At 41.8% G+C, this 15,334-nt stretch overlaps 1 protein-coding gene across 5 annotated transcripts in view; it reads right to left on the bottom strand.

The window, feature by feature from the left end:
* The window catches only part of DNAJC5 (DnaJ heat shock protein family (Hsp40) member C5), an 86,237-nt gene that overhangs the window by 45,161 nt on the left and 25,742 nt on the right, over positions 1-15,334 (bottom strand). For 2 of the 5 annotated variants that reach the window (XM_085879306.1, XM_085880110.1), the window contains exon 3: positions 6,332-6,468. The exons of 2 other annotated variants lie outside the window; for them this stretch is intronic. The gene's annotated coding sequence lies outside the window, so the exon portion shown is untranslated. Of the gene's footprint in view, positions 1-6,331; positions 6,469-9,328; positions 9,473-15,334 lie in introns of all 5 variants that reach the window. One more of the 5 variants, XM_085880622.1, reaches the window with a different exon arrangement.

Here is a 15,334-nt window from a genome sequence, read left to right as displayed (position 1 = left end):
GACGACAAAGGGAGATGATGTGGTAGTGAAAAAAGTCAGTCATACAATCTTGGAATAATGAATTGAAGCAACTGTTTGGACCCAAGGTCCCAGGACCAAATTTGCTTTGCGGGACAGAGCTGTACTCTCAAGGTGAGAGGTAGGCCACACAGTAAACACAGCCCAGAGCTTTACAGCTCGCAATCAATTCACAGACACCCCCAACAGGTTCAATCAGTCCTTTCTGGTACCTGACCTCCACCTTATGGCTCCTCACAATGTCAATATTCATCTCCAAGCTCCGTAACATGTCAAGTCAGGTCCTGATTGGTGATAGCCAAGGGGACAGTCACGTGTGTGCGTGCGTGTGCGTGTGTGTGTATGTGTATTTATATCCTACACAGATGAAATCACCTCTGTATTCAGCCCACATCACCGCAATTCAAATCAAATTTGTGTCTCCGAGAGCTGATAACAAAAACACAGTATCTCTGCCTTTAGTTTAATGGACACCATGATAACCAGGCAAAAGCCTCCCGACATGGCAGATATCCTTTCATCACAGGGAAGGGAACTTCATCTACTTATTATATTTACCCAAAGCCTTCCATTCATATGTACAGTGTATTCAAGTATTTATTAATATAAAAATAGATAGTTCAGATCTTCATACAGTCTTCCCTTTGCACATACTTGAGGTCCATCAAGCCTCTTCAGCACATTGTTCTAGAATCTAGGTTGAGGATAATCATTTTCCCACTGCAGTTTGTAAAGTTAGCCATGATTAAGGCTGGCTGGGAAAGTGACAATGTAAAAAATGTTTTTGTTTTTAATGCAAGTGAGTAACATTTGGCTGTCATGAAGTACAATGCAACCAAGACGAGCTCTCACAATCACGTAATAGACATACAATGCAGCCGGACGAAGTACGGCATATAATACAGCCGGGCCTCACTCTCGCTCATAGTGGGGATAGTCTCTGCTTTAGTAGGGTTTAAAAAAAATGCCCCAAAATCTTTGCATCTGCACTGAGAAAGTGTCCACGTTCAGGGTTAATATGTATTGAAAAGCAGTTGGTACATTGTTTAAATGTCCCAACAAAGCTGGAGTCCACAGAATATCCACTACCATTATAATATGTAGTTTGTCCGTAACATGTCTAGTGGGACATGGAAATTTGCCAGACATATGTAGTTTGTCCGTAACATGTCTAGTGGGACATGGACATTTGCCAGACAAGCATAATATGCTCTCATTTGGTTTGGAGGGAAAATATGTGAACAGACAAAAATATATATATATATATATATATAGAAATCATCGCAAATTGCAAAGCCCGTCCGCATCCGCTTTGTTCTCAAACTAAATTTGACAAAAATGACAGACAGTTAATTTCACATTTTATTCATTTGTGTTCTCCATATTCTCATGATAAAAGGTTTCTTGAAGATTTGATGACAAAAGCTCAGATAAAAAAGTTGTGGCCGACACAGACAGATATGGGCGTTTGCAAAACCCAGTGCCCTGCTGCGCAGGCATGGAAGGAGGGGGGGGGTGAGGAGGGGCAAAAAAAGATGCTTAGCGGGAGGACAATGACACCACTAACACTGTCTTCTTCTTCTTCTTTCAGCTGCTCCCGTTAGGGGTCGCCACAGCGGATCATCCGTTATGATCCACATAATGATTTGGCACATGTTTTACGCCGGATGCCCTTCCTGACGCAACCCTGGTCGCCTCTTACGACACAGGGATATGGTATACCTATTCTAACCGGGATATACACCGGGCTCAGTACACTGGTACTCACTTCGCCGACCTCCGAAGGATGAAAGGCTGAGTCAACCTCCTTTCAGCCAAGCAATTCAAGCAGCCAACGGGGCTTGAACTCAGGACCTTTTGGATCCCAAGCCGCTATCCTAACCACTACGCCAACACCAGGCTTCACACCACTAACACTGTCAAGTTACATAACAAACCATTTTACTATGACATTCATAGTTTCTATACTTATAGACAATAAAGCACATTTTCCAAAATTCTACACCCCCTTACTTCATTGGTGCACACAACACAATGTGTCCATGTGTCAGATGGCACGAATTGGGCCGAAATACAATCTGGCCTCACCAATCAGTAGTGTGTGTGTATACACACACACACACACACACACACACACACACACACACACACACACACACACACACACACACACACGTACATACGTACGAGCTAAGCTGTTATAATCTGATAGTTCAATTTTGCACTTGTTCTCTGACCAAAATGGTGATGCTGCACCTATTGGCCAGCCACTGTCGCATATCCCTCAAACAAACACCTGTTGATGCCTAAATAGGTACGATTTAATCTAAAACACTGAGTCCATAAGCCTCTTTTCTGTATTTTTAAAACTTTTTTTTTGGACTCTGTAATAAATGGAGATATTGTACCTCCCAACCACATCAATTAATGCCTATTCTTAGATATCAGGTAAATGATGAGATGAGGATTTAAGAAAAATCAAAGCCAAACAATGTACTCAGTGCTGATATGTTTAGATAGGCCAATATATCTTTTTTGTATCATTGATAACCTGCTGTGTGACAACTGACTACGATGGTGAAGAAGAATAACACAGGGCCAAAGTTCACTATCTTCATCAGCTGATAGTACTTGCAACATGAACCGTGTGTAGGATGTTGTGGTGTCTACATTAAACAGAGGACGTACAATATTGTCATGAGCCAGAAGGGTGCAGCATTCGGTAGTGCTTCTTAATATCAAAATTAGAAATGTTTACTTGCTTGGAAATCGTTGGCATTGTATTATTGCACAATATATATATATATATATATATATATATATATATATATATATATATATATATATATATATATATATATATATATATATATATATATATATATATATATACATATATACACATAGTGTTACGGCTGTGGAAATTCGCAAACCACCATTCAGGTCCCGTAGGTGAGATATCTCTTAAGTACATGTGTAGTTAGCCCAAATCCATTGTCTCGAGGGAATTTATGTGATTCATTCGGGCTGCGATCCTTTGAGATATCCGTTTTTCTTTTTCTATTGTTATTTTAAACGACAAACCTTGACGCAAACAACAACCACCACAATGCCAACCGCACTACAATTACCCTCACAACAACCACCACCATCTTCGCCACTACCCCCGCTGACGAACGCCATCCTCCACAGTCCACACTACGACGGTTTCCGCGTTGGAAACCGTCGAGAATGCAAGGAGGGAAAGAAGAAAGCACAACGATGGCGCGTGGATTTTTCCCGCCTGTTTCTCCGAGGAATGTGACAGAAGCGGGGTGGGGCAGCTGGCACCCAATTGGTGGATGCGCGGTGTGATGAGGCCAGGGAGGAGGAACGCCCCTCTTCGAGACCTTTCTCGAAGCGCCTCGAAGGGGGATGGAGCAAAGAACGGGGCGGAGCCCCGTGCTATAAAAAGGGGTGGATCTGCGAAGAGGGTTGGTTGTTGTTGTTCCTGCCGAGCCTTTTGATCCTGCGAGCCTGTTGATCCCTGCAAAGCCCTTAATCCTAATGAGCCTTGGACCTTTTGGACAAACGACGGTGTGAAGAGAGAGAGAGAGAGAGAGAGAGAGAGAGAGAGAGAGACAGAGAGAGAGAGAGAGAGAGAGAGAGAGAGAGAGAGAGAGAGAGAGAGAGAGAGAGAGAGAGAGAGAGAGAGAGAGAGAGAGAGAGAGAGAGAGAGAGAGAGAGAGAGAGAGAGAGAGAGAGAGAGAGAGAGAGAGAGAGAGAGAGAGAGAGAGAGAGAGAGAGACAGAGAGAGAGACAGAGAGAGAGAGAGAGAGAGAGAGAGAGAGAGAGAGAGAGAGAGAGAGAGAGAGAGAGAGAGAGAGAGAGAGAGAGAGAGAGAGAGAGAGAGCTCCTGTTCGAGGGTTCTTGTCCGAGGGTTCGCCGGAGTCGGTGTGGTCCCGAGACCCCGCTGATGGGACGGAGCGTCCGCCATTTCCTCTCACTCTCGACCCCGAGTGTCGACGATTTCTTTTCCCCCCTGTCCGCACCGAGAGAGCGCTGAAAACTCCGTTCATTCCCCAAAACCCCGTCCGTGGCGTCGAACGGCCACACGTGCCGACGCGAAGCACGAGCTCGCCGACCATGCTGGAGGAGCGGGGAGCTGAGGGCGAGGAGAAGGACTCGGTACACACACAGGGAAGTGACCACTTCTATTTCTTTTGGCTTTTGAGCAAATGTGTGTTGGCGCCGTCTGTAAAGTAGAACTGTATAAGTGTTGCCGTGTGTGCGCGTAGTCGGTAGTAAGTCTGCGTCGTTGTTGCTTTTGTTTTTGTTGCTATATGTGCATTTTGACTGTTTGACTGTATATATGTGCTTTCCGTGTGTCGTGTAAATAAAGTGCTTGCATGTTGAACTGTGCCCGTTTCGCTTAGTCTCCTTCCTTTTAATTGACCCTCCATCCTGCTTCACGTAAAGGGTTCGTAGTGGGCTTAATACGCCCAGTAATTAATCGGAACCGTCAAGGCCGACGATAACAACGCTCGGTTATCACTGTAGCACGGAACGGACCGCTTAAGCGGTTCGTGTCCGGAGTCGGCCTGTGGCGTGGTACGATCGCTCGGTCGACTATCCTCGCAGGTACTTAGGTAGATCGAATTTGGCGAGCAACCCTATCCTGCGCGGGTGGGCAATTGGCACGGTCGTGGTGGGGTTAAACCCCCACTCGTGACTAGCTCCCGGTGTTGTTCCGAGAGGGTCACGACAGAATTGTCCATCCGGTGGGCGACTCGGCCGTCAGCACGCCGGCGGGCGCGAATTCGCAACAATATATATACATATACAATTTTTTGTTTTGTTTTACAAGTTTCATCTGCATTTATGTTCTGCACATTATTTGGTTGAATCTCGTAAAAGAGGGCAAATAAGAAATCAGCATCTGCGTGACTTCATTGCTGGTGATACAAGCTGAAACTGTACAATGCACATCAAGTCACATTTGTCTGTCTTCAGCATTGTGCATAATTCTAAATAATCAACGTTATCAAAAACAATATTATTGGTATGAAAATGGGCGTTTTCCACCATCTCAACTCATCTCCACCAGAGAGTCTCCCACCTCACTCTGAGGTTGACCCAAAACACACTTAATAATTTTCATCATTTGAAAAAGTACCAGATCATATCTATATATATATATATATATATATATATATATATATATATATATATATATATATATATATATATATATATATATATATATATATATATATATATATATATATATATATATATATTTTGGCACACCCCTTTCTTTGTTCCACCATCAGATTTTTGTTACTGCATGAAATGAAACAAGATTTGGCACATATACTAATGATATTATTGTCTTTCTTAAGAGGCCCCTCAAAATTCGTTTTGATGCATTTTCACAAACTCCGACGGATTCCATTCAAATTCGGTACGATTCTGGCTTTTGGTCCAACTTAGGTCATCTATATTATTATTTCAGCACGCCCCTTTCTTTGTTCCACCATCAGATTTTTGTTACTGCATGAAATGAAACAAGATTGGCACATATACTAATGATATTATTGTCTTCCTTAAAAGGCCCCTCAAAATTCGTTTTGATGCATTTTCACAAACTCCAACGGATTCCATTCAAATTCGGTACGATTATGGCTTTTGGTCCAACTTAGGTCATTGGCTATAAATTTTTTTCCATAACACTTCTGATATTCGAAAAAAAAAAAATCGATAAATCGATATCCCTTATGGGATTTTCCATTCAAATCCACTCAAGTTTAAGGCCTACGGGGGACGCAAATTTCCACTTTGCCCCGGGCACTGTTTACCTCCGCTACGCCAAGCTGTTAGGGTTAGGGTTTAGGTTAGTGTTAGCTACCCTAACACTAACCCTAACAGCTAACCCTAATCTTAACCCTAACCGCTATTCAGGAAATTTGCAAGAAAGCCCGGGCAACACCGGGCTTTATTGCTAGCCTGAGCAACGCCGGGCATTACTACTAGTGTGTATATATATATATATATATCTGAAAAATTTATTTTGTTTTCAGTAGTTCTATTCATAAAATGAACCTAAAATCTTATTTAAATTAAAATCATGCAACTTGTGTATTTCCAGGGTACAGCAAACAAACCAATTCAATCAGGTAGTCAGCCAACTCCAGTTATTTCAGTGCCACAACTACAGACCTCATAAAAAAGCATCAGAAAAGACCTCAAAGTATCATGTCATGATGGAAACAAAGTTAAACAAAAAAAAAGCGAAAAAGGGTGGGGGGGGGAGGTATCATTCTTATGAGCTTACCCCAATTGACAGATTATTGTTTATATTTACAGACGCTCTTGAAAGATTTACAGATGTCTTGAGGGAATGATATGGGTACAGTCTTTACGAGATGCAGCGGTTAGGCCCTCCTTTGCTTTCTCTGACAGTCAATGAAGCTGTTAAGAAAAAGAAAACATATTGTTGGAGCAACAGAAACTTTGAAACCATGCAATCATTTCCATTACAAAGTAAAATGTGGCGTGTGATTTGTGATTTCTGATATTCGGCAAAATACAAAAAAAACATGAATAAATTAACTAACTCCAATAACCTGAATAATATTGATAAATTCAAAATATCAATTACATTAATACTGAAGCAAAGCTTTACCAAACTAGTGAGGGGATGATTCCTCCAGGATTGGCATATTTTAGTGTGACTTGAAATACCCGCACACACTGGAAGCGGTACTGTGCCATTTACATTCAGATAGAGAGAATTGGGGCTCCTCTTCCGACTCCTCTCCAAACCTGAATCCCCAGGACTATTAAAAGTTTTTACCGCCGAAAGCCTTCCCATGCACACCCCGAGTACAACCACCAGTTTTCAGCTCATTTTATTCAGTTGTTCACTAGTGCATATAATTAACCAGAGAGTTGGTGTCAAAGCCACCCAATGCTCGCCTGGTTATATAATTATCGTTTTTAAAAGACTAGTCTAATAATTAATATTTTTTATAAAGCATTGCAGTGAAGTCTGATCCAAATAATTTTAAAGCAATATATGTATTTGTATATTGTAATCAGAAGCAACAGCGCAAGTGAGCACAATATATGCCCGAACAAGAAGGCATATACAGAATTGTGCTACTACATGGAAAACAGCATCCTGGTTGCCATGGCAACCACTTTAGATGACGAACGTATGTCGCTACACACCGTCTCCACAGTCTGTACCTATGTACCAAATATGAAACGTGAAAGTTGAAAACTTTGGGAGTTTGAGTGCGGACAGGAACGGACAGGAACGGATGGAAACAGCATCCTGGTTGCCATGGCAACCACTTTAGATAACAAACGTATGTCACGACACGGTCTCCACAGTCTGCACCTATGTACCAAATATGAAACGTGAAAGTTGAAAATTTTGGGAGTTAGAGTGTGGACAGGAACGAATGGAAAACAGCATCCTGGTTGCCATGGCAACCACTTTAGATGATGAACGTATGTCATGACACACCGTCTCCACAGTCTGTACCTATGTACCAAATATGAAACGTGAAAGTTGAAAACTTTGGGAGTTTGAGTGCGGACAGGAACGGACGGACGGACGACCGGTATCACATAATACACCCCGATATATATATATATATATATATATATATCGGGCATATAAAAAATAGTGTGGTAGATAAAAACATTAGAAAGGATAAAATAACTTGCACCGAAAACGTTAACATTTTCACGCTTACGCTGACGCTCACACCGGGGGTATCGCTATAGCTCTCTGTTCTTCGAACAGGCGAGCTAAAAACAAACAAATAAACACACACATACAAACAGACACTTTGAAAATAATAGTATGATGCTCAGTTTTCTATTCTAACCCATCCGTCATAAATCTGCAATGCAGTTATCTCTTGATGAGACTTTGCAAAAAGACTACAGTATCACATGAAACACCAAAGTAAATAAATGAATAAATGCTGCAGCTTTAATTTTGTCACTGAGCTGCAATTGCATCTTCATCACAATCAACATCGGCAAACACACAAGGACTAAATACATATTTTAAACCAGGGATACACAACAAAGGCATCGACGCAAGGAAAATCTTTTACTGATGTTACATCATTTTATCTCCTTCAGCAGGTTTATGCACATATATAAGGAATGGTACGTATATAGGCACAAGCACCCCAAAGTGACCCTTTTGCCTGTCTGTGAGCCCTCCCTCTCAATAATTCCTTATTTATGACTCACCCATTTCATGTTGAAAAATAATAGGTAAGTTAAATGGTAAACCTTACTTTGAATCACATTAGGACTCCAACCCATAAATGTACCAAGGTAAAGCTGTCAGGCCTTTACTAACAAAACTGCTTCACAACGAGCGACTTCTCTCCTATAAAAGGAGCCGTGCATTCCATCTATTGGTTGAACAATTCACCTGGACTCCACCCACAATTTCTATACTATAGCCACCAAGTTAGGAACCCTTTAGAACTTTAGAATCAGTTCTCTGAAGCAGCGCTTTTATTTGCAGAGCACGGAGGTGACCTAGGTCCTTGCTATTATTTCCGACTATTTTCTCTTACAATTGTGAGCTCAACAGAAGACCGTGACAGGTTTCTGTTAAGTCTGTGATAGCATGATAGGGGAGCAGAAAAATATTCCGCCGTTTCGACGTGGGAATGTCTGTTTGCTTTTATGAGCGGGAGGATGGTGAGGGTGACGCAATCACCCTACAGGTAATGTGCTAGTACCACTAAGATGCACCACTTTATTTCACCCCATCTGTGGCTATCCTTTCTACAGACAGGATGGGATAAACTGAATCCTGTGGCGAGGCAGTTGTGGTCAAGTGGTTTGTTTTCTCAACATTGAAGGCTAACCTGACTAAGAGCAACTTTGGGTCACTCCGGGAAGGTTGCATCGTGTGTGTGTGTGTGTGTGTGTGTGTGTGTGTGTGTGTGTGTGTGTGTGTGTGTGTGTGTGTGTGTGTGTGTGTGTGTGTGTGTGTGTGTGTGTGTGTGTGTGTGTGTGTGTGTGTGTGTATGTGTGCGCGCGCGCACTTGGACAAGCCAGAAAACATCTTTCAAATCTCAAAGCTGAACTCTCCAACAAGTCTCTCCTGCCTCCAAGTTCTGGAGCTACATTGTCAAGTCTATCTCTAGTGTACACTCCACCTCCATTCCCTCAAAAACCATTGCCACCGACTCTGCTCAAGATAAGGCAGAATGCCTCAACTCAGTATTTGCTCGCAAATCTGATGTACCCTAACAACCCACTATGTATCCACCTTACTCAGTCATACCCATTAGTAGAGAAAGTTATGTCCAGCTTAAACTCTTCACCAGCGATGGGCCCAGACGGCATCAGTACCCATGTCCTGCTCTGCTGCTCTTGCTTCTTTTGCTTGCACTTGTCAGTCTGTCCTCTTTTTCTGTCTCCAGTCTACCTAGAAATCAGAAAATATCACTCCAATCAACAACAATGGTACAAAAGCAGATCCCATCAATGATAGACCAGTAAGCTTACTTCGACTTGTAGGCAAAGTCATAGAATCCATCATTGTCGCTGACAGTCTTTCCTTTTCTCAAGCTGCATGATCTGACCATCAATTTGGATTCCGTCCTCATCATTACACTCTGGACATGATGCTGTTCTTCTCTCAGGAATTGTTGGAGGCCATAAATATCAAAGAAAAGGACCGTCTTCACGGACATATATTGGGCATTTGACACAGTCTAGAATCCTGATCTGTTTGCCAAGCTTGCTACTTGTAGGATACAAGGCCACCATCTTGCTTTGTTTTTCTGATGTTTTCCACTCAAGCAGTCAAAGCGTTGGAACCCTCTTCTTCTTCTTCTTCTTCTTCTTCTTATCCACAACTTAAGGTTGTAGTGCCCCAAGGCAGTGTTTTGGGTTCAGTCTTGCTCCTAATCTACATTAATGATCTCTCCAATGCTGTGGAAAATTCTCCATCTTCTCCTTTTTTTGAAAATTATTCTACATTGTATTGCACTGTATCCCCATACCACTGACATGCAGACAGTACCTGGTTCACTCTGGTGATCTGGATTAGATTATATGCCGGGCTGATAAATGGAACCTCTTTCCATTCCGGCAAATGTCACAGTTTCATCCTGTCACACTAGAAGGAACATCAAACGAACCCAATGATCTACTTCCATGTCATTACATTGCCATTTTTCAACTCTCTTCGATGGACCTTGATTTGATAGCCAAAAAAACCCAAAAAACAAAAATAAACCAAAAGGTGACCACGTGTGACTTCTTTAAGGTCACACTGAGGTGAACAGAGCTGCTATCCACCAGGAGCGACTCCTTGAGGAATATCTGCCGACGAGAGATTCTGTTGAGAATCGTTCTACAGAGTAACCATGAAAAATATGCGTTTGCCTCATAACGTCACCAAATGATGTCATAATGTCTCAAGCTTGACATATCTAGAAAGCACTCATCGAGGTGTTCAATTTGAGGTACTACACGATATGGTTCCTAAAACTTGAAAATTTGACCTTGGGGTCAAATATGTTTGACGTTAGGCACTAAACATGAAGGTCAAGGCAAATCGCCACCAAAAATTAATCAGCTGAGCGCCAGACCATGAACTATATTCCCATGAAGTTTGAAGACTATCCGATCAAAATTACTCAAAAAAATAAGGGTTTCGTCGACTCCCCTGATTTGCGACAAAGTGACCTTGACCTTCAAAATTTTATGCGCTGAAAGGGACCTCTATAGGCCTCTGATATGCGAAGTTACAAAAATTTCCAATGATAACTGTGCTCTGCAGAATTTTTTTATACACGATTACAGACAAACAAAAAAAACAAACAAAACAAAAAAAAAAAACATACAAGCTGACTAACATATCTTGCAAAAACTTCGTTTTGGCAAGATAAAAACAACAAAGTGCCATTGTCAGTCCAGCAGCAGAAAATGCTATCACTAGCCCATGCTGAATTTTTCCATGTGCTATAAATCTCAAAATAACAGCAATAGATCAATGTTAAGTAGTACCAATAAGAGTCTGGGAACAAATATAGCATCAGCAATTTGAAACATTATACCCTCTCAACATTTGACACATGAAACCATTTTAAAGTGAGACGTTTGTAAATTCTCAGAAGCATGGGTGTCAACCTCGATTCACACCAGCAGACATTTCATGGGACAACTTGCAAGACCAACAGACATGAGAAAAAACAGAAGACAACTAACGGGAAAGCATCTCAAAATGCAAAGCCTGTCCACGTCCGCTTTGTACCCAAACTAAAATTGATGAAAACAATAGCTTAAAAATAAATAAATATATAAATAAAAAAGGGTCATCACACACCATTTAATTTTAAAGCCTTTATCCGTGAGCAGGGGTCAGCTTTTTGCGGGCTCCAATCATGGTACTCTTTCTTGTGGCAATGTTTTTACGGCCGGATGCCCTTCCTGACACCAACCCTTTAGTCGCCTTCGACCCTGCAGGGATAATTGCCATTATACTGGTGCTCATTTCGCCGACCTTCAGAAGGATGACAGGCTGAGTCAACCCCCCTGATGCTAACTCAGCGGCCAGTGGGGCTCGAACTCAGGACCCCAAGCATCCCAAGCCACCGCCTTAACCACTGAGCCAGGCTCACAAATAAAATAAAAAGGTACATTTTATTATTTGGTGTTTTCCAAATTCTCATTAAGGTTTGTAGAAAATTTGATGACTAAAGCTCAAATGGTAAACGAGTTATGGCCTAGACAGACATACTGAAGGTAAATGGTAAATAAAATAACACGAAGTGATCGATCAAAAAAAATATAAAAAAAACCCAGAGAGCTATAGCGATACTCTCGGCGTGAGCGTGAAAATGTTAAAGTTTTTGGTGCAAGTTATTTCCTTTCTTATGTTTTTATCAACCACTCTATTTTTTACTGATTACAATATACAAATACATATATTGCTTTAAAATTATTTGGATCAGACTTCACTGCAATGCTTTATAAAAAATATTATTAGACTAGTCTTTTAAAAACGACAAATTATAAACAGGTGAGCATTGGGTGGCTTTGACACAAACTCTCTGGTTTTATACATATATTGGCACGGGTTTGGCGGTTAAGTGAATTCCCCTGACCCAGTTGTGGTGGATGGGTGGTTAACACCGACCGGGCCGGATCGCCGAGCAGTTTTCCTTGGAGGCGAATACATGATTCTCGGAGATTATAGCATGCGCGGGACGATTAACGGTTAGGACGCATCAGAGGCGTTCATCAGGATGGCAGCAAAAGGGTTTATACTCCGCACTCAGACACAAAAATGGACAATGGGACAAGAATAAATAAAATAAAAATCCTCCCTTTATCCCGGCACTTAGCTTCAGGTCCAGAAGTGATCTTTTAGGACTTGATGATCGAACTGGGTCATCTCTCGCGACGGGAAACGCATAGGAGGCAATTCGAAGACGGTACTCAACGTCAGGGCTCAAAAACCGCATGGTGTAGCTTATCCTCAAGAGCTAATATGCCGACCATTCCTCTCGCACCCGGTCTGTTCACAACGATGGCCTATACGACGAGACGATTTCTGAGACCCCGTGATAAGGCCACAAGGCATGCTCTCCTTCGCTTCTCAATAACATACACACTTCACGGCTCAGCCGAACAGTCAATGGCTAGCGTCTTGTTCAGCACGCTGCAAATTCATACAACACTAATATGAGAAACATGCGACCTTCGTCGTGCCGAGAGGAGAGCAAAGCGAGATCCTCTGTCTCAGCCACGTTCCTCTGACTAATGTATCCTCTGACACCAAACTTGTTTGTTCGCTCCCAATCTCTCCTCAATGTCACACCGAACAACCGTCCAGCTCCAGGGTGTGGCTTTCTCGCACAAAACCCAGAAGGCGGGGCCTCTCCCTGTTTGGCACCCCTACCACGCTTCTGACGTCACGCCTATCAATCATCAGCCTCGGGGCATGGCTTGTTGGCACGAAGCAAGAAGGCGGGGTTTCTGCCTGCTCGGTAGCTCAGACCAACGGTTTCTGTTGTTATGGTTGTTGTTATAAAAATGAAATTCCATGGCTGGCTTGTAAATACATAAATGTAGGAGATGGTCACAGGGGATAATCACATATTGGGACAAATTAGTCGTAGAACCTACCTAATTAACACAGCACCAACCCCCATGTGGTGACAAGTAATACTTAAGCTCACAGTTTCCCTACTTAATTTACATTGAGATGTCTCCTGCACGTCCACGGACCAAGCAACTCTATACAATCCTAACTTTGCTATGAAATTTCTCCATCTATCCCCACAACCGTAATGATAATTAAATATAAATGGCGTGTTGTACGAACAGCATTCTCAGGTTTATAAAATGAAACTAGAAGGGCACTTGGTAGAGCACATACCTCTGCCACGCAATGCTTGATCCACGAGAACATATCGGGCCCAATACATTTTTGAAATATCATGCTATATATTGTTTTTGGCTCCATCTCTCAATGATGAAAAATCACTTTAAAAAGAATAATAATTTTAAAAATTCTCATATCCAGATTCAGATCTTCACCAAATCAAATCATTCCTTTCTTGTCACACACTTGTGTTCACCAAGTTTTGTCAGAATCTGTCCACAACTTTTTGAGATATTGTGCCAAATATAATTTTTGGCCCTTTCTCTCAATGGTGAAGAATCATTTCAAAAATTCTGGTAGTCGGGTCTGGATCCGGATCTTCACCAAAATTTAGTCAGTTTGTCCTCGTCACACACCCAACCTGCCCAACAAATTTGAACTGGATCCGTCCACAACTTTTAGAGAAAACCTATACACAAACAATCAAATGAAATTGCTCGTTGAGCAAGGAATTGCCGGAATAACTTCGTCATATCTCCATGATCTCTGAAAAAAAACAAAAACCTGGAAATCAACTTGGTTCTTATAAATCGATAGTGCTACTGTTTAATGAGTTATAGCACTTAGTTTGGTCATGATCATAACTTGGAAGTCAATATGACTTGAAATGGCATTTTTATCGCAATTTAAAATTTTTGACCCGACCCCCCCCGACATTCGACCCCCAACCGCTAAGAAGGGTGTTGGTGCGACACCCCAATGAGACATATGGTTGGATGCAGTATTGGAAGATGCACATTTTGGATTTGGTTTGAAGTCGATACGACCATTTTAGCGGAAATAAGAATTTCGGTTTTTCGGTGACCTTGACCTTTGACCTAGATTCACCAAAAACGACAAGTGTAAGTTGGACCATGGCCGACATCTGTACCCAGTTTGGTCATGATCGCTGAAACGGTGTGGAGTAAACAAACAAACTACAGAGTAAACAAACACACAAACAGACAGACAGACACACACAGAATGACACACACAACCGACCAACATAATTGCTGAAATCCGAAGGATTCCGGCAATTAACAAACAGAGACAGACAGACAGACAGACAGAGGGGTGAAAACATAACATCCTTCACCTTCGGTGGCAGAGGTAATAATGTAACATACATTTAATCTCAGCTCAGCTATGAACGAAAATTCCCTGCATGTCAAACAAATACTGTTATATCAGAGTAAATTGAATTGTTAAAATGTCTACATAATACAAACGCAACTGATAGTTTACAATGTTGGGATGGTTTTGCTCGAGCACCATTTTTTCTTCTCAGTAGTTTTGCCCTCCACACAAACAAGCGTGTGTGTGTGTGTGTGTGTGTGTGTGTGTGTGTGTGTGTGTGTGTGTGTGTGTGTGTGTGTGTGTGTGTGTGTGTGTGTGTGTGTGTGTGTGTGTGTGATTTTAATCACGACGTTTCATAATTTTGGAAGGAAAATGTCCACAGATAGCCAACCTCCAGGATTTAAAGATTGATGAATGACAACATATGCCAATGGTGAACTGCGTGGACATAATGACATATGCACAGACGTCACGCGTTGATTTGAAAGACATCCCATTGACAAATGTGGATTCAATGTTTTGTTTGGACGAATCGTCAATTGCGGAGATTAGAATGGTGAATATGGAATGGGTTTCAAAGATGGGATGGTAGAGGATTCGAAAATTCGTTATTTTTTCAATAATGGAATGCGTGTCAAAGTTTTGCATTCGCAGATGGAGTAAAAAGCCCTCCAGATGATGGAAATCTGCTGTGGAGTGCCAGGTAGGGCTACACACATTTTCATCTCTGATACAGGAGAGCGTGCAGTGAAGACATCACAATATAAAATGAACGTTTGTTTCAATTATGTTGCAAAGTTTTGATAATTAGTATAATTGATGCATGGTCAGGAT

The sequence above is a fragment of the Eptatretus burgeri genome, chromosome 1 (genome assembly GCF_056783735.1).
Source record: "Eptatretus burgeri isolate ZD-2024b chromosome 1, Ebu_testis_v1, whole genome shotgun sequence".
In the NCBI taxonomy this organism is placed as follows: domain Eukaryota; kingdom Metazoa; phylum Chordata; class Myxini; order Myxiniformes; family Myxinidae; genus Eptatretus; species Eptatretus burgeri.
This window is presented reverse-complemented; position numbering and strand designations above follow the sequence as displayed.